This window comes from Lutra lutra, chromosome 1 (assembly GCF_902655055.1).
Source record: "Lutra lutra chromosome 1, mLutLut1.2, whole genome shotgun sequence".
Lineage (NCBI taxonomy): Eukaryota > Metazoa > Chordata > Mammalia > Carnivora > Mustelidae > Lutra > Lutra lutra.
Genome location: NC_062278.1, coordinates 129,384,887 through 129,404,712, shown reverse-complemented (window position 1 = coordinate 129,404,712; position 19,826 = coordinate 129,384,887). Strand labels below are relative to the sequence as shown.

The 19,826-nt window shown below is 44.0% G+C and overlaps 1 long non-coding RNA gene across 2 annotated transcripts in view; it reads right to left on the bottom strand.

Annotated features, from left to right (window-relative positions):
* The window catches only part of LOC125104094 (uncharacterized), a 66,737-nt gene extending 47,217 nt beyond the window's left edge, over nt 1-19,520 (bottom strand). For both annotated transcript variants that reach the window (XR_007128586.1, XR_007128587.1), the window contains exon 1: nt 19,313-19,520. This is a non-coding gene — a long non-coding RNA (uncharacterized LOC125104094). The remainder of the gene's footprint in view (nt 1-19,312) is intronic.
* Nucleotides 19,521-19,826: the final 306 nt, after the last annotated feature.

Sequence of the window (19,826 nt, the reverse complement as noted above, 5' to 3'; positions counted from 1 at the left end):
GCTATATTGTATATGCTATATGGTTGATTTTAAAATAGAGGGATTAGCCAGGTAGTCCTAACCTGAACACAAGAGCCCCTTAAAAATAGTTTCCTTGAAAAAGAGAAAGCCAGAGATTCAAAGTGCAAGAGGAATTGAACCCAAAGAAGAGGTTCTCCATTTCTGAGATGGGGGGAGGAGGGCGTATGGCAAAGGCCTAGAAGCAGCCTCTAGGAACTGAGACTAGTCTCCAGCTGACAGCCAACATGGGAATGGGAACTCTAGTCCTACAACCTCAAGGAACTATATTCTGCCAACAACAAAGATAAGCTTAGAAGTGGATTTTTTCCCACGGTGTCTCTGAACAGAAACCTAGTCCAGCCAACACCTGGCTTTCAACCTGAGCAGATATATTGTGGACCTCTGACCTACAAAACTGTGAACTAACTTTAAACCACTAAATTTGGGGTACTTCGTTACATTGCAACAACAACAACAAAATCTAACATAATTTATCATGTAATTGTCGGCTTCACAGCAGCTCCCCCACTGACTGAGCTACTTAAAGCGGAAACTGCCTTATTCATTCATGTCTGCATCACCAGCACCTGTCTTGGGCATGCCCAGAGCTTAGTAAATGGATGGATGAATGGATCTTAGAGCACTGGATGCCATTGTCCCAGAACTTTCTTTGGGATGAAGACAAAGGAAAAGAATGTTTAAAAAAATATGTGTAGTAAACAATAAAATTGGGATAGAAAAAATGGGGTTTTGCCACTTTGTTGATTTTTGCAGTATGAAGATGTCGTCATCTGTTAAGAGTCTGTCCTCCATTTATGTCTTGCAGGGCAATACCTCATAGCACCAGGAGCTAAGGATAATGCCCTGCTATGACATCTACTATGGTTCTATCTAACGGCCCTTCTCTTCTTTTTGTGTACAATACTGGTGGAGTATAGTGACCAGCCTCCCACATCAGAAGCCCAAAGAGGGGCGATTCTGGCCTGTCTCAACTCCCTGGAAGTACAGACAGTGGAACTCTCAACCCAGAAGCTAGGGTGAGTGGTATGAAGATGCTGGGACAATCAGGTTTATTCCTAGTAGCTTCAGGGGCATCTAATTCCTGGTGTCTAATAGAAGGTCAAGTGGCATCGTGGTGCAGCAAAGGTTGTACCCTGGCCCAGATGCCCTATTATAACAGGGTTCTGACTCAAGCTCTTGGTTTCTTCCCATATTTCAAGGGTCTCTGGCTACCCATTGAATCTCTAAACCTCTGATAGATTCCTTTCCTGCTTAAAAAACCTAGAGTTGGGGACACCTGGGTGGCTCAGTTGGTTAAGCAGCTGCCTTCGGCTCAGGTCATGATCCCAGCGTCCTGGGATCGAGTCCCACATCGGGCTCCTTGCTTGGCGGGGAGCCTGCTTCTCCCTCTGCCTGCCATTCTGTCTGCCTGTGCTCGCTCGCTCTCCTCTCTCTCTCTGACAAATAAATAAAATCTTTAAAAAAAAAAAAAAAAAACCTAGAGTTGGTTTTGTTGTTTGCAACCAAGAACCTAATTGATACAGATTCTGATCATGTTGAAGTGACCCCTGAGCACTTTTCCTAGTCCTAAAAGTCTTGGAGACTCTACAAGCTCTCTCAGTTACCTGTTGTACCAGTTGAGGTTCTTAATCACAAATAAAAGAACCCTCTGTAGCTGATTTAAGCGGAAAAGAAATTCATTAAAGGATATTCAGCATCTCTGAGAGGCCCTGAAGTCAGGAACAACAGATAAATTTTGCCACCCTCCAGATTGCTCCCATCGGGTCCTTGCCAGCACCCTCACTGGCACAGAAACCACAGGTTACAACAAAAGTACAGCCTGTGGGAAAATAGCATGGAGGTTCCTCAAAATGTTGAAAATAGAACTACCCTATGACCCAGCAATTGCACTGCTGGGTATTTACCCTAAAGATACAAACGTAGTGATCTGAAGGGGCACGTGCACCCGAATGTTTATAGCAGCAATGTCTACAATAGCCAAACTATGGAAAGAACCTAGATGTCCATCTACAGACGAATGGATAAAGAAGATGTGGTATATATACACAATGGAATACTATGCAGCCATCAAAAGAAATGAAATCTTGCCATTTGCGACGACGTGGATGGAACTAGAGGGTATCATGCTTAGCGATATAAGTCAATCGGAGAAAGACAACTATCATATGATCTCCCTGATATGAGGGAGAGGAGATGCAACATGGGGGGTTGAGGGGGTAGGAGAAGAGTAAATGAAACAAGATGGGATTGGGAGGGAGACAAACCATAAGTGACTCTTAATCTCACAAAACAAACTGAGGGTTGATGGGGGGAGGGGGTTGGGAGAGGGGGGTGGGGTTATGGGTATTGGGAAGGGTATGTGCTATGGTGAGTGCTGTGAAGTGTGTAAACCTGGCGATTCGCAGACCTGTACCCCTGGGGATAAAAATATATGTTTATAAAGCTGCAAAAAAAAAAAAAAAAAAAAAAAAGAAAGGATGAATACCCAAGTTTTGTAGCAACATGGACGGGACTGGAAGAGATTATGCTGAGTGAAATAAGTCAACCAGAGAGAGTCAATTATCATATGGTTTCACTTATTTGTGGAGCATAACAAATAGCATGGAGGACAAGGGGAGATGGAGAGGAGAAGGGAGTTGAGGGAAATTGGAAGGGGAGGTGAACCATGAGAGACTATGGACTCTGAAAAACGATCTGAGAATTTTGAAGGGGTGGGGGGTGGGAGGTTGTGGGCACCAGGTGGTGGGTATTGTAGAGGGCACGGATTGCATGGAGCACTGGGTGTGGTGCAAAAATAATGAATACTGTTATGCTGAAAAAATAAAAAAACTAAAGATGTGGGATATTTAAAAAAAAAAGAAAAAAGTACAGCCTGTGTTTCTGCCAGAAAGCCTGTCACAACTACCCTTGGATGCTCAATGTCTCTGCCTAGTCCCTAGTCTAAAGGGACCCCTCCTGACATGGGCTTCCTAATATCAGTGGCCTCCTAATTGAAGCCTGGCACAGGTGTTATCTGATTGGGAGGACCTTAATTCAAGGGAAACTGGGAAAGCCCATTTCTGGCTTCTCCCTTGAGAAGGCACAAACTCAGAAGGCAAGAAATTCTCCAAACACAGGAAAAGCATCCAAGAGTTCTGGGTGCCCAAGTGCTTGACAGATATCCTCTTGACTACCAGTATATTGACTACATCTGTCACAGTGTTAAAAACACCTTGCATCCAAGAAATCCTTCCTAGAGGCTAACCAAACCCACCTGCTACAAAGCACTAATGTAACCAGAGTCCTCTCTATGCTGCCTTCACTGGAACTGTACAAGAGCTCATCACTGTCTTCCAAATATTTGACACTGACCTTATGTCCCCTTTTCGTTTCCTATTATGCTGTTTGAAAAGTTAAAAATTATTTTCTCCTTCTCTCTTCCCTAGGATTCCTTGTTGCTTTCATCACCTCCGAAGCCATTCTCTCAGCTACTAGGACTTGTCTTCAATTGCTCTAAAAGCTCCATTCCTTGTACTGCTCTCTACCAGATAACATAGCTGCTTTCCTTTTTCTCTCTTCATGCTTTCTCTCCAGTTCAGACCCTTAGTTCCCTGCTCCACTGAACAGCATCCCTCCCCTAGGCTTATACAACTCTACTAGGTCATGGTGCCCCTGTGGCCAAAATACCTAGGAATTTTGCAGTGACTTGTTCTTATGGGGTGCTCAGAGCTAAAAGCACAGCAGCCCTTCCACCCCCTTGTCACTGCATAGCTATAGTGCATACTCAGCTCAGAGGTCCCTGGAATTACAGGGGTTCGAAGAAGATGCAGGTGGGCACACCGCTGCTCTAGAATGAAACTCTCCCCCAAAGACTTCTACCAACTGTGTGACCTCAGGCAAAACACCTTAGCTCCCTGAGCTTCAGATTCCTCACTTAAAAAGTTTAGATACTAATAATATTTGTCTCACAGAACTGTTGTAGGGTTGAAAAGGGTGATACATCTAATGTACATGCACTAAGTGCTCAATCTATGCCACCTTATAGGGATAACTTGGAGACCCAGAGTGATCATGGGTATAAAAAAACCTGTAAACTGGAAAAATCCCATACAATTTCAGGTTGTTACTAACATCATAGTTACCAATATCATTGGTAACTAAGCTAAGTTGTGATATAAGGTTGTGGGTACAACCCCGATAAAATGCACTTCCTAGGAGGACACTAGTCGGTTTCCATAAATTGCCCTGAGAAGAAGAATGAATGTGATGGTTAATGGCTTAAGGGATGCTCAGACACCTGGTAAAATATTACCTCTGGGTGTGTCTGTGAGGTGTTTCTGGAAAAGATTAGCATTTGATTCAGGAGACTGTGTAAAGAATGTGGGCAGTCCTCACCGACATGGGTGGGCATCATTCAATCTGCTGAACTGAACAAAAAGACAAAAGAACCATGAGTTCTCTTTCTTCTTGAGCTAGGATGTCTATCTTTCCCTGCCCTCAAACATTAGAGTTTCTCCTTCTCAGGCTTTTGGACACAGAATGAACTATACCATGGGCTTCCCTGATTCTCCATCCCGCAGACAGCAGAATGTGGACTTCTCAACCTCCATAACCAAATTAGCCAGTTTCTGTGAGGTAGGTATAAATATAGATATAGATACAGATACAGATACATAGCTATCCCACTAGTTCTGTTTCTGTGGAGAACACTAATACAGTGATTATATACCCATTACAGACATTTCCAGAATGGTGGAACTACTCTTGAGATTTACAGAGGCAGGAAGTGGGGGGACAAGACCTTGTCCAAAATGGGCAACAGCAGAGATGGTCCTTGAATCTAGTGTTCTTGACTCAGTCAATATCACCTTGGCAAAACAAGGCTTCCACATTGACCTTTGTGGGCCAGACAGTGCTTCCCACCTCCCCTCACACACCCAGCCAGGTTTCCAAGAGGCACCCAACATCCAGACCACCCAGACCAAAGCTAACCTCCCAGTAACCAGACTTGGTTTTCTGAAACATAATCTGAAGTGTCAAGGAGATGTAGTCAGCAACACTGCCTCCCTTATTCACCTGCCTTTGTGTCTGAAATCCCCTGCACTTGTATTAACCACTTTAGGAAATGTTAAAATGGAAAGAGCAATTCAAGAGTGAACTCTGGAACTGTTATTTTGCTGAGAACTAGTCCAGTAGACCCCTGAGTAAGAGCAAAGATGGCAGTTTGTATGGGGAGTGGGTACAGAGTAGAGTTAAATATAAGTTGACAAGAAAGGTAGAAAAATCATACAAAGAATACTTCTGATACAACAAATAGGACTTCCCCATATTAAAGCCTAAGGTGAGGGCCACTGGGGAAGGTATTAGGCTCCCTAGGGGAAAGGGTTAAAGAGTGTCATCCCACAACTGTCCCTCATTCCAGGCTCAGCCCAGATATCCCTCACCAGGAAGTCTTCCTGGGCCCTCCATCTGCCTTCAAGGATTTCATAGCATTCTGAGCCTCCCCATCATGACTCTTCTATCTCACTAGCTGTGAGCTCTCTGATGGCAAAACTAGGTCCCGCTACATCCCCAACAGAGGGTGTGCCTGGATTTATGCCTGGTGCCTCAAGTTGAGTCAACCTGCCTTAATGCATCTGCAAGCCACACTTGGAGGAAAGCCCCTTAAGGCAAGACTACTTCTTCTGAGACCTAGGGTCCTAGTAATGTTCATAATTCCTTTAAATTCAGAGACCACTCATGTGTGCATCAACTGGGAGATAAGAAGAGAAGCCCTCCTCTCTGGCTAGCCGGGGGGCCAGCACTCAGAGGAGCAGCAGTTTCTGAAACTCTACAGAGGAAGGACGATAATTATGCAAGCTATGTGAGGGGCTAGGCCACTTATCATGGAGCTGGTTCTGCATAGCTGGCTCTCAGTTTTTAATGGGATTACTTGTTTCAGGTCAATTTTTAATTTTTTTTTAATTTCAAGTTTTTACTTAAATTCTAGTTAACACACAGTGTAATACTGATTTCAGGAACAGAATTTACAGATTCATCAGTTATATATGACACCCAGTGGTCAACACAAGTGCCCTCCTTAATGCTCATCCCCCATCTAGCCCATGCCCTGCCCACATCCAACCCCCCCACAATTTGTTCTCTATGATTAAGTCTCTTATGGTTTGCCTCCCTCTTTTTCCTTTTCTTCCTTCCTCTGTATTCACCTGTTTTGTTTCTTAAATTCCACATATGAATGAGATAATATGGTATTTGTCTTTCTCTGACTTATTTCACTTAGTATAATATACAATAACTCCATCCACATCACTGCAAATGGCAAGATTTCATTCCTTTTTGATGGCTGAGTAATATTCCATAGTGCACACACACACCCCGCATTTTCTTTATCCATTTATCAGTCAATGGACATTTGGACTCCCACAATTTGGCTATTGTTGATAATGCTGCTATAAACATCCAGGTCAATTTTTAAAACAAAATTTAAAAATTGCTTTTGTTTATATTTAATATAAGAATGAGGTAATATCGGTGGTCCCCCTCAAAGAATATATATATATATAATATCCATCTTGGGGATGAAGGTAGTCTGGAAAGACCCTGGGGATGAAGGGAGAGCTGTGTCCCTGTGTCCCCACTACAGAACTGCCACTTTCAAGGACACCTAACCTAACCTGCTGCTCTCTGACTTGCTGCCTTTTACTTGAGTCAGAAAATAAATTTCCCAGCTCCACTGCAGAACATCTTTCACCAAGACCTCACAGCAGGACCCAAACAAAGAAAAACCAAAGCAGAAAGAAAACATATCACATCCAAACATGGGCCCTCCTGTGGGCCCTACCATCCACAAGGCCAATTCAGGAAGCTGCTATTGATTTTCCATAGGAAAGAGAACTAAGCAAAGAGAAAGCTTGCAGGGGAGTCAGGCCAGACAGAGACTAATATCTCATCTCTCTGTGTTATCTTTTTCCACAGTTCAAAAATCAATTAATGATGAATTTCTCTGGAAACTTCTTAAACAATGTTATTTCATTAAAGATCTGTGCAAGCACCATCAGATTTGCTTTCCAGGTGTGAATTAGAAAATTAGCCTCATCCTTTTAATAATTTCCTCCTTGGTAACGTTACATCAGTCTACACAATGTCTAGTACCAGCTGAGCTGAAGCCAGTAGGAAGCACATAATTCCTTTTCCCCTCCAGTAACAGAAATAAAAGCAAGCAGGATGGAAAACATGGGTACTTCCTAAAACGGGAGCAGGAGACAAAATAGAGGAGATCCCTGGAGAGGCCGAGAAGAGCCTGGGAAGACAGATCTTCATAGTTACTGGGAATAACCTGCCAACAAATAGCAAAGGAAAGGGGTGGAGAGTGTTTAGGAGGGTAGCAGTACCTGACAAAGGGGCCAAGAGGCAGGCAGAGGGCACGGGGTGGGGAGAGCGGAGCCTGTTGTCCCTGCAATGTGCTGCCTAGGGGAAGACAGCAAAGGTGTTTCTCAGTGTTGTGCAGCTCCCAGCCCAGACCTATCCACCTCTAACCATGGGCTGCACTGCCACAGGTTGGAGAGGTGAGGGCTGCTCTGTGGGCAAGGAGGACCGTCACTGTGGCCAGGCGCGAGGCTAGCCTGATACCGCAGCATGCAACTGCCTTATTCCCTGCTTCCCTCAACAGAGGAAGATGAACCCTCATTAATTCAGCCTAATTTTCTAGAAGGCCAACCTAATAGAGAGTAGTAAGATGCTCTTAAAGGATTCCATTTTATCACTTTCACTTACACATAGTAAAAAGAACTAAGTCTGCCTTTGATGAATAGATAAAAATGATTAGTAGTTAGCTTATTAAAGCACAATTTAAAAATAACTAACATTTTACCGATTGAACAAAATGACATTAAAACTGTGCCATGCAGAGAAAACAACCAAGTCACCATCCCTGTCTTCAAGGAACATGCAATCTGAGTAGAAGGTCAGTATCCAGGTCAGTAAATGATTGAAATAGAGTAAAATGTGTTATTAGAGGTCAGCTAAGGGGGGTGGGGTGATGAGAGCACAGAGAAGCAGGACTTTACCCAGACAGAGCAAGCTGTGCACTAGGAAAGCCTTTTTGGAAGTGCTCCTGGAACTGATTCTTGAAGAATAGCTAGAAGATAGCCAGGTTGTAGGTAGGGGAAGAAAGGGGGAGGGGAAAAAAGGGGGGAACCACATGGTCATCCTAGACATTTGTATAGTAGTCTATGGTTTGCAAAGCTCATAGTTTACTTAGGTTTTCTCATTTTTTTACTTAGAACAGCCCTCTGAGAGAAGTGCTCTTATTTCACCCTTTTGTAGATGAAGACAGAGTCCAAATGACTCCCCCAACCCAGCTGGTAAAAGAGGAAGGAACCAATGTAATCAAGTCCCCTCCACTCCAGACTCCGCACCCTGTCAGAAATCTGATGAAAACCACAGACCCTCTTCTCAGAAAAAAATGCACATATGCTCGCACTCACACACACAAAATTCATATACGATTGGATGGCACTCAGAAACCCTCTAAAGCTGGGATCAGCCCAAGGATCCCAGCTAAGAGCTCCCTTCTCTGAGCAGAGCTGGTCTGTGCTTACGCTGTAGTCACCCCACACTGTTCAGAGAGAAATGCAGACTTCTGGGCCACTACGATGATTCTACTTTCAAGCAAGTAAACAGTCACTCTTCATCTGAATCTATTTAACCTACTGCTGGTGAGCCTTGTGTGCTCAGATCAAGCAGAGTAAATCTTCAGCTCCACCACAATGGAACCATCTCAGATTCTAAAGACTTGGAGTCACATCTTAGGCTGACTGTGTCCACCCAAAATGAATTCTGTCTGCTGGGGCCTTGGGGATCCAGAGTCAGGCTCACATTTTGTGGGGAGGGTCTGGGTGTGAGGGCGAGTGAGTGGTCAGGCTGACAGGGCTGGAACTCAATGAGATAGGCAGACAGACATCTGAGGAAGGAAGCCCTCCAGTTCCTTCTCCCACCTCTAGGTCTTACAATATCATAAGCAGTTTCAGGACTGAACTCCCAAGCTCTAAAACCTTGCTGGAAACAATTCTCTCAGCAGCAGAAGAGAATTTTAAGTGATTAAAATCACTTGGTTTTAAATTTTAATTTTAACCAGCCCCCAACCACCTCTGACTGTGAACAGCAACCTCCTCACCTTGACTGCAGGATCAGGGCAGGGGGCACCTCTTCTTGCTGACCCCTTATGCGCACTGTGGCTTGGTGCCTGGCCCACAGCAGGGGGCTACTAAATATATACTGAAGTGATACATGAATGATGTTCCATATCGCCCATCATTGATTCAAGAAAATCTCTGGAAGTGACAAAAAGGAAAAGGATTTTTAAAAATCTCCTCCCCCTGCAGGTTTCATGTCTCTACAGCACATTTTCAGAGGTCCCTCTCCCTTACCTGGGTATCCACAGACACGATGCGCTAGTGGACTTGTGCATGCACCAGCTGCCTTGCCGTAGGACAGCCCTCTGCCCACGGCTAGCAATGTCCCCATGGGCCATGTCCAGGCTCCCAGGAGGCCAAATGCGCACCCTTGTGGCTTCTGGGGAACCAGCAGCCAGCAGGCCCCACCTACAGCCCTCCTCCCCTAGGGTGAGGACACTAACTGAGAAACTGCAGAATTTAAATGATCCCACAGGAAGGAAATCAACATCTCTTAGAGAACAAATTCTAGGACTGGAGTAGAAACTGAACATTCTGGAAGCGATAATTGGTCTCATTTATCTAAATTTAGAAGGTCTGGAAAGGGAAAGAGTAACTATTAAGACAAGTTATTTAGAAGATAAGCCTTTAATCAAAGAGATGAGTCAAACCCAAATTCAAACCAAAATCCTGCTCAAATCAGGGGTTTGAAATATAAGTTCCTTTGGGGATAAAAGTCAGATTTTATTTAACTTGAAAATGAACAAGAACTTTCACAAAAAGAATAAACACTAGCAACAAAAATAGGCCATCTGATAACTGTGATAACCACCCAAAATCACTAATTGTAAATCAGAAATATTTCGAACAAAAGTGATACACTGAGAGACTGGCTAAGCACTGAAAGTTCACTGTGCTTTGAAATCACCTGCAAAATTGGTCCAGATCAAGTGGGTTAGGTATTCACTGCCTTGTGCTCACTATTGGTGCCATCCAGCTTGCCCTGGATGACCTTGGTCATGCCACTCACCCTCCCTGGTAGGCTCTTCTTTTACCCTCCCCCAGTCTCAACAGCAAAATGGAATTGATAAGCACTCATTTCTCTCCCATCTTTAGTTCAGTTCAACAAACATTTCTCAAATGCCAGTTCTGTGCCTGTAGGTCTTGTAGGTGAAAAATTAATAAGACACTGTCCCTATTGTGCTAGAAACCAATAGGTGATTTTTAAGAATGAAGGTAGGGAGATGTCCAGGGTGCTGAAGTGAGGAATCCAGTGTAAGGGCTCAACAGGAGTTGGCAGGTGAAGAGAGAACATTCTACTCAGAGGAAACATCAGGAGCAGGACAGAGAGGTGGGACATAATCTAGAGCCCGCAAGGAGCATAGGTCCTCTCAGACCTCAAAGGCAGAACTGCAGGGAGGCCGTGAGATCATGGCTAAGCATGTGAACTCTATCCTGTGGGAGGAGCAGAACCATTTTAAAGTTTCCACTATGAAAGTGACTTAGTCATTTGAGCATTTTGGAACAACCATTTTTCCATGAAAAGATGTTATGAAGAAAAAAATGAAAAAAAAATGGGATAAACACATTAACTTTAAAAAACAATGAAGGTCATTATGAAATCTGCTATACAGGTGACCTCACTTAGGGACAATGATCCCTATTAATAATGGCTCAGAGCACACCCAGTAGAGGTAGTTCATAGAACTCATGAAGAAGTTGAGGTCCTCCCAACATTTTCATCCTCACCCCAACTTGTAGCCAATGCAGACCCACTGCAGACTTGCAGACTCCCACCTAGATTTTCTTTGTTGGATCTGGAAGCTCTCTGTGGCTCCCTGCATGTACCTTCATACTAAGTTAATCATCTGGCAATCTGTGTCTCGTGTAGTTCATAGGGCAAACTCAGCATTCTCCACCAGGTCTTGGCTCAGACTCATTGAGATCAGAAGGATAATACTTTTCAGGTCTTGTCAAAGACACCTGAACTGAGTGGGTCCTGGAAACTATGAGAGTCAAGGTCCTGGTCTAGCATGAACACATCTGGCTGAACAGGTCTCCAGAAGGACCTGGCTACATACCTGTTTCAATGAAATTGTAAGTTCTGTATTAGTCACTGTTTCTACTGGTGGAGCTTCAGGAACTGTACTTTTTTCCAAATATAAAATTTAGCTTCTGAATGTTGCAAAATCTCTCTATATATCTTTCTTTGTCCCTCCTTATTTTTCTTCATAACACTTACCACAATCTAATGATATATTACATATCTGTGTGTTTGCTGTCTATCCATCAAACTGTATAAGAAGAAAAGATTCTTTCTGTTCATTGCAATATCCTCAGAGCATAGAACAGTGTCTAGTCAAGGTAAAGCCTCAGCAAATATATGTGAAATAAATAAATGAAGGACCATAGTACTAATGACAATAGTGTTATCTTCCACTAGCAGTTTTGATCTTTTTTTAACTGCTCACTCTTCTACAGAATGAAGTAACAGTACAGATTAGGGAGAAGCATGAATGACTGACAGATTTAGTTATTATATTCATTTCATTAACTCAAAAAACATTTCTAGAGAATTGATATATATGCCAGGAATTTAAAATATCTTCAAAATTTGTGTGCAGCTTTAAAAAAAAAGATACTCAGATGGTTTCAAACAAAGGGAAAGAATATTTGGGAAATCTGTAGCCTTCAAAATAGGAGGTCCAGATCTCATGCATCCCAGAATGTGAAGGGATTTCACCAAAATTACTTACTCAACCACAATAGCAGATGTGGGAAAGAAAGATGAAAGCTATCGATTGCCATAAATAGCTCTCAAAATCCTTTCTTTCGTAACATCAATCATTTCAAAATAACCGAAAAATTAGAAGAAAGTCCCTAGTCAGTACAGAGGATACAGTGACTTTTAAAGAACTAAAATGCCAAGCAGAATTGGGAGTTTTCAACCTGAATACCAAATAGAAAGGTGGTGGGAATACTATTGATAGAAGGCATGCAGCTATAAGAAAAGCATTTGATATAGTGGTATAAAGTGTTACACTCAAAATTAATTCAAATTGGCTTAGTAAGGAGCGCTGCCACATAAATTTAAAACTGGCTCAAAGTCTGCAAACAAAGGGTGATGACAAATGGAAATGTATGGAGTTGGGGAGGAAGCAGGGTGCACAGGGGTCATCTTTATTAATGATCTGAAAGAGGGAGAGTAAACAGCATGTTAATGAAACTTGCAAATGATGCTAATTTGGGAGGTGTTGCTCTGATCATTGTGGACAGAGAGAGAATGTAAATGAACCTTAAGTGGTAATAAATATGAGAGGAAACACAATGAAATTCAAGTGGGAAAACATAAACCATGCCCCCCATGCAATGACTCGCCCACTCCCACCCCAGGGCCCTTTGCCCCTCACATTTGTGGGATGGGGCTGGGGAGGAAAAGAGTGTAACCCTGAATCAGAAATGTTTAATCTAAGTATTTCTCACTTGTGTAATTTTCCTTCACCTGTCCTTTAAATTTCCACAAAAGGCTGTTCCCGGATTCAGAGCAAGAATGGTACTCGCTCTTGGATGATGGGGCTCCATAAATTACAGTGCAAGAGAGGCTGTTAAAAGAAAACAAGCAAATAATGAAGGGAATGGGAAAACTGATTCATGAGAAATGACCCAAAGGGGTAGACTTTTGTTAATTGATGGCTAAGGAGTAACATGATAATCACCTGCTGAGCTCTATTCATGACAAATAACCCCTTGGTTGGAATATTTAGTATCAGTCAAGGAACTTCATTCTGCCTGGCAGACAGTGCCTCCCTCTCCCTTGGGGTTTCCACTTTCCTACTGAGGTTCACTAGTGAAGTTCTGATGAGCTTCGCCTTAAGCAGCCTGCCTTCTGGGTCCTCCACACCCACCCCTGCCCCCACCATTCCTACAGGTCATGCCATCCTCACTTCTGCTCCTGACTTGACAGCATGAACAAAGGGACCAGCGGGAGCTCAAGGAGGGCACAGACACAGTAAGACTGTACACACATCTCTACAAAAAGGAAGGTGGGGGAGGCAAGGTATCAGGATGCTCTCTTCTCAAACAAGCCCCCTCACACTCTAAGAAAATGAATAACTCTATGCAAACAGATGATTATACACAAATGTGATTTCTGACACTACGCTTACTTCCTCAGCAGGTCCAGCCACGCAGATTTCTGAGTTCCACCAGAGAATTGCTAAGCTTCCCTAGTGACCTAGTGGCTCTTTGCGCATGGAAACCGTTAACACAATGTCTCAAGTTCCAGTTCAACTCCCAATCTAGGAAGTTCAAGTGGACGGATGCTTAGAACCTGTTGTCTCACTTCCTTATTTTACACATGAGGACTTAGAACTTAATAAAAGTTTGTTGAACATGTTTGCCCAAAGAGAGGCTGCCTGAGGTCACCATATTGTTTTAGCAAGAACAGTAGTAGCTTAATACATCTCTCAATCCCCTGTTAACCTTCAAAATAAAAGTTACTTTGCCAGCAAAAAATGGATTTATTTGGGAATAGCAGAGGGTTGTAATTTAGGATGTGCAAGTTGTGACAAAAACCAGAGGCAAGACCAACAAACAAAGGAGAGGAAGATTATTTTACAGAGGAAGAGGAGGAAGGTGGGAGAAATTGTTTTAAATGAAAGTCCACTGGAAAACAGCAAGAGTTCAGGGTGATGAAGGTTTCTTCCTGGCTGAGAGGCAAGGGTAGCTGATTTCTTATAGAAGATTAAATATGTATCTTTTCCTGTTTGGGCCTTGATCATTGATCATTCTTTCCTGTTGCCTCTTCTGTTGGGGTCTGTAATTGACAATTCTTTCTGTAATTGACATTAAAGGGTACCCACTTCCCATGCTAGCCTCAGGACTCCACTCCAGTGTTTCACTTTATTAATTTCTCACACCACATTTTGAAGAAGAGAAACTGAAGCCAGACAAGTGAAATCTTTGCTCAGGGCCACAAAGCCAAGGTCCTCTGAGACCCGGGCAATGGCCCTTCCTCTAATCTTCCTACCTCTCTAGAAACTTAGAAATACTGGGAACTTCTGTTACAGGAAGGAGGGAACTTTCCCAGGAACTGAAGCAAAGATCTCAAACCTGAAATTTTTAGACAACTGCTAGATGGAATATCAGCAGCTTTGGTCATTTTTTTCATACACCAACATTAGCACCCACAAGGCAAGCACCGTGCCCCTCTCTTCTCTACCCTAGCTGCACCTTCTGTCATCTTGCCTCTCCTTGGTCTGGTGTCTCCTGAGTCATGATGCATGTTCAAAGAACACAAGACCAAGAGATATAACTCCCCACGCTTGAGCCAGCACCACTAAACATTCAAACAGGTACCCCGTTAGCAGATTCTCCCAGCCACCCTGTGAAGCAAACAGGATAGTTGTTAATAATCATCTCCATTTATTTAGTCAACAAGTATTTACTGGGCACCTACCTACAATGTGCCACTACTGGGGACAGGCAATAAATGAAATAAGGTCCCCAGAATCATTCCATGTGGAGGGAGGTGAGACAAGCAGAAAATAAGTGCACAACAAGAGAAGAATGAAGAAGGTTTCAGATGATAGTTAAGTACAATGAAGAAAACAAACTAGAAGAATGAGGTAGAAAAGGACCAAGCAGAGGAAAGGACAGCTTCTTCAGGAAGAAGGTCAGAGAAGCCCCTCTGAGGAAGTAGCATCTAGCAATGCCTGCATGAGGAGAAAACACAGGCCGTGCACACATGAGGAGATGATATGCTCTGAGAAAGGAAACAGCAAGAACAAAGGCCCCAGGACCAAAATAACGAAGGAGATGTCCCAGTGACAGACGTCACTGAGAAGTGGGCAGAGGCCAAACCATGAAAGAAAGTGCAGGACACGGGAAGGAGTCTGAACTTCATTCTAAGGACTGAAAGGAGGAATGAATGACAGCCTAGCACTCAGAGGGGCTCGTTAGTGTCCCAAAACATCACTCATCTAGGCAATGGCCCAGCCAGAACCCAAGTCCAGCACTTCTCTTACATAATTTCTAAGGGACCGATGAAAGCAAGGAACCTTGGCCCTGTCTCAATATCCTTGCACTCCCTCTCCTAAACCCTCTTGCTGGGCTAGGCAGCAAGAGGGGTACTTCCTGACCTATGCCATAAAACCTCAAAAGAAGCTGTCTCCAAACCAGGCAGGACTGTATCCTTCATAGTTCCCACTAAAACGAAATGAAAGGCGAGGTAACTGAATGTGTATCACTCTCTAAGCAATAGCCCAGATGGACTCTCAGTAAGTTCTAAAAGAAGTCAATGCTTGCATTACAGGGACCACCCACCACCACCCCTACATAATCCTTTCATACCATTGACACCACAACAGGTCAAATGTGACAGTTAAATGTAGCTCTCAGACTGATGGGGAGATACAGGGAACATGGAAGGGGATCTACTGGTTCAGAGATGCCTGTCTCACTAAGACTCTGCCCCTAACTGGCTGGGCCCTACAGACCCAACCAGAGGCAGCCCCTGCCATGATTCATCTTTTTTTTTTTTTTTAAGATTTTATTTATTTTTTGACAGAGAGAGATCACAAGTAGGCAGAGAGGCAGGCAGAGGGAGAAGAGGAAGCAGGCTCCCTGCTGAGCAGAGAGCCTGATGTGGGGCTCGATCCCAGGACCCTGAGATCATGACCTGAGCTGAAGGCAGAGGCTTTAACCCACTGAGCCATCCAGGCACCCCTGCCATGATTCATCTTTGCCTCCATCCTTCCTCCTGTAATAAGGTCAGAGCCCCACAGGTTGCACTGAAATCAGCACAAAAAAGCCAGTGGGGGCCATGACCCCTATTCTCAGATTGTTGCCCAGGACAGGACTCCTACTGTCCAGCTCTCAGCTTCCTGCCCATTCCTGCCTGCCTCTCAGATTCCAAGACTCTCTACTAGATGCAAACTTCTTCCTTGTTTGTGTCATTCAGAATCCCTTCTCTAGCTTCCAGGCCTTAGCCCGGCGACTCCACTCTCTCAATTCTGGACAAAGGAGCTTCTTCCCAGGGTCCTGTGCTCAAACCCACAGGCTCCCTTAGCCACCCTGCCAGGGTACACACCTCCCCAGCACCATCTGCCTTGGGTATGGCCTCCACCTTATCCGAGGGTCACTGACAATTGCCGCACAGAATCATTATGAAGATTAAATGAGATATGCATGCAAGGCATTTCAAACACACGTTGTAAATGATCTTTTTATTTCCTTTCCATCTTGATTTCATGACACGCTTTCTCCAGTTCCCTCTTCTGCTCTTTCCAGCACTCTTGGTCCTCTTTTCCTGTGTGCTGAACTATCGCTGTGACAGCACCTATCTCCTTGCACCCTCAGACTTGACGTTAAGGATAGCCCATGGTTCCTCTGTGTCCTGGGTCCAGCAAAGGTCCTGGCACTGGATGGTATTCAACAAGAAAAGGACAGCTCTTTCTTATGTTTGTTCTGCTTCCCATTTGCTTCCCCATTCATCATGCCAAAGGAAGGTGCAGGTCACCAAGAAGAAAGGAAACCCGGTATTTTGATGATGTATCTTCAGTATAGGTGAGACACTGTACTTTCTAGATATTTTCACACATTTTCTCTTGCTCCACATTGGGGCCTGGGACTGGTGACCAATGACTTCATTACAGTCCCAGACCTAGAGAAGGTCAAAACCTACAATGTGACCACATTAGATGCATGGATAACAAAGGCCCTTCTTGCAGGCACAGATCTCAATCTACAGATTCACAGATATAGAAAATCATACTCTATTTACTTCAATTTAACTTAATTTCTAGCTTTTCCACCCAGTTAGTCAGATTAATTTGAATTTTGCTGCAAGGGACACATTAACCCTGTAATCTCAGTGACTTAAACCCACATTGGCTCACCTCTCATTTATGCTACATGCCTAGCACAGGTGAGCAGGAAGAGTATGCTCCCCATAGTCACTCAGGGACCCAGGCTGTGGAAGGTAAGTGTCATGGGACACTTGTCATCTCAACATGTGGCAGAAGAAGAAGCTGGAGGGTGACAGATGGGTTTTCCTCCACTTCAGTATAGAAGTGATTCATGTCACTTCTACTCACAGCTCATTGGGCTAGTTATTTGTCCAACCTTAAACACAAGAGGCTTAAAGATGTGGTCTTCCTATGTGCTCAGGAAGAAAAAAATAAGATGTGACTTCTCAAACACAAAGTAAACCTCAGTCCCCAGAACTATTTCCTGGTCCCCTAGGTTGTGACACATGTTATTTCTAAATTCTTATCCCATGGCCAAGATACTGAAGTGGGAAAGTCCTACCTGACCATTGGTCATCTGTATATAATCTGTTACTAGTGACATGGCTGCTGTCCCTGTCCATGTGGCTCCTTCAACACTTACAGCTATTTCTGTTTCACGCATGGTAGATGAGCCTTTTTCTGAAATGTGGCCAGTGGCCCAATCTATACCACAGAGTTGCTTTTGCTGATCTCATGGTCTCCTCAAAGCATGGCCAGGAAGCTGATTTCTTTATTGTCTGGGCTCCAAAATCTCTTTCCCTCCTATTCTTACTAGCCTGAGGAACTAAGTTCTAGATCACGACTGGGGTGGGGATTTCTCCCTGAATGTTTTTCTGGAAACCTTTAAGCTATCTTCTCCCTTTAAGAATTACGCCTCTAGAACAAAGTTCTAGAAGAAACTGTTCTGCCTTTTACTCTGCCCCATGCATTCCTTGAGGCAATGAACACAGAGCAAGTATGAATAGGGAGAAGGAACAGGAGAAAATACAAGAAGGAAAACAAAGGCATGGATTAGAGTCTCAAAATCTTATCCAGACACACACAAATAGCACTCTCCTGGGCTAGGAAGAGAGAAGCACTGCCCAGAAAGACAGACTCAGTTTTAGGAAAGCCTGCCCCTAGGCCTTCTCAGTCTACCAGTGGCCAAAGGCACATTTCAGCATGCGGATTCCAGGGCATCTTGAACCCACAAATACTGTGAGGCTCAGGGCTCTCCGTCATCAAGGAATAGAACACAGAACACACAACACGACCCCATAAGCTTAAAACCAGGAGCACAAAGTCCGATTCTTCAAGGAGCATCACCAGCAGCAGAAATCTCCACACACGAATCTCAGGAGTACGAACTCTGGTCCTCCGCTCAGAAAGGGTGAGGTTTTAGCTGAAACACACAGCTTTGGAAACCCAAAGAGGTCTGAGAAGAAGCTACTAGGACACATGAGACAAGGCACAGAGTCAGAGGAGAAGGAACGGCAGCCAGAAGATCTGTGCCCTCTTAGTCGCAAAGAGTCGCACTCCTTCTAGAGGAAAATGATGCCTCCTGTTCACTGTGTTCAGTGGCTGCCCATCAGAGGGCCTTTCTGATACTGAATTCTTCCTGCATGCCTAGAAAAGGTATGACTAAATGCATAGACACTGAGGTATTTCGGCTAAATCTAGTCTGTTATCCTCAAAGGGATTCGATTTCTTTAAAATTCACCTTGGATGGCTTAAATTCCCATCTCTGTTTTATAGTTGACATTGGGCTCTGGGTGTGGTGATGGCTTTTAATGTCACTTTGTTTATTTTAAACTCACCACTGGCTTTCATGAGGATTTAAATCAAATCACTCTGCCCAGCAGTGCTCCTCTTTATTGTTTAAAAGCTGATCACATCTCTTTCTGAAAAGCACAGCGTACTTGTTACCTTGCAACGAAGCAGCCACAATTTACTGGGCTAAAAATCAATATATGATTGAATCCAACTCGTGCTCCTCTCTGGAATTCTTATAGCCTCTCAACTGATGGCCCCACATCACTGTCCCACCCAAGCATTTATCTTCAAAATCTGGAGGGAAAAGAATCCATTTTCCAATGAATAAAAAGAACAGTAAAGGAATGATTTTAAACACCAAAGAGAGATTCAGCATTACTTGGGAGCTGAGCAGACAATCCTTGGGCGAGAAAATAAATGACAAGTTTCAAACCAAACCAGAGGTCTATTCTATAATGCTCAGCTGGCTGGAAGGAGTCGCTGACTGGAACCAACGATGAATTTGCCTTAATGATGTTTTATCACTTCTATCTGTTTTTAAATATATGATCTGGAAGAGCTAGCAACCATTCTATGGAGACATTTTCTAGAACCCACCTGGTATAGAAAGTGAAGCTGTGAGAACTGCCGCTGTCTTCCCTGGCCATGGATTTCAGAAGATGACCCAAGTGAAAAACATGACGCACCTGGGGTGCTTTCTGTTGGCCGTTACTGTCAAACTGCCTACCTCACGGAACATAACCACAGTGCGGCCAGAACGCGGACCCACACAGGTGTTGACTTAAAACAGAGGACGCGCTCCCAAAAGCACCAATGAGCTGTCTGAGCTGCCCGCCAGTATCAACCAATCAGGATGAGGCCCTTCTGACCAATCAGGTGATGAGCCCCTTCTAACCAATCAAACTGAAGCACTTTCCCACCTCTTTTTTTTTTAGTCTTCTGTTGGTCCAGAGCGGGAACCCAGTGTGAAGTTTACATAGGCAGGGCTCCCGCTCTGTTCCCAGGGGCCAATCCAACTATTCTCTGCTGGTTCTGCGTTTCCCTTCAGCGGCAGCCCCAGTAAAGCTTTGCCTATGCCGCTGACTTTTGAGTCCGGCATCCTAGAACTCGA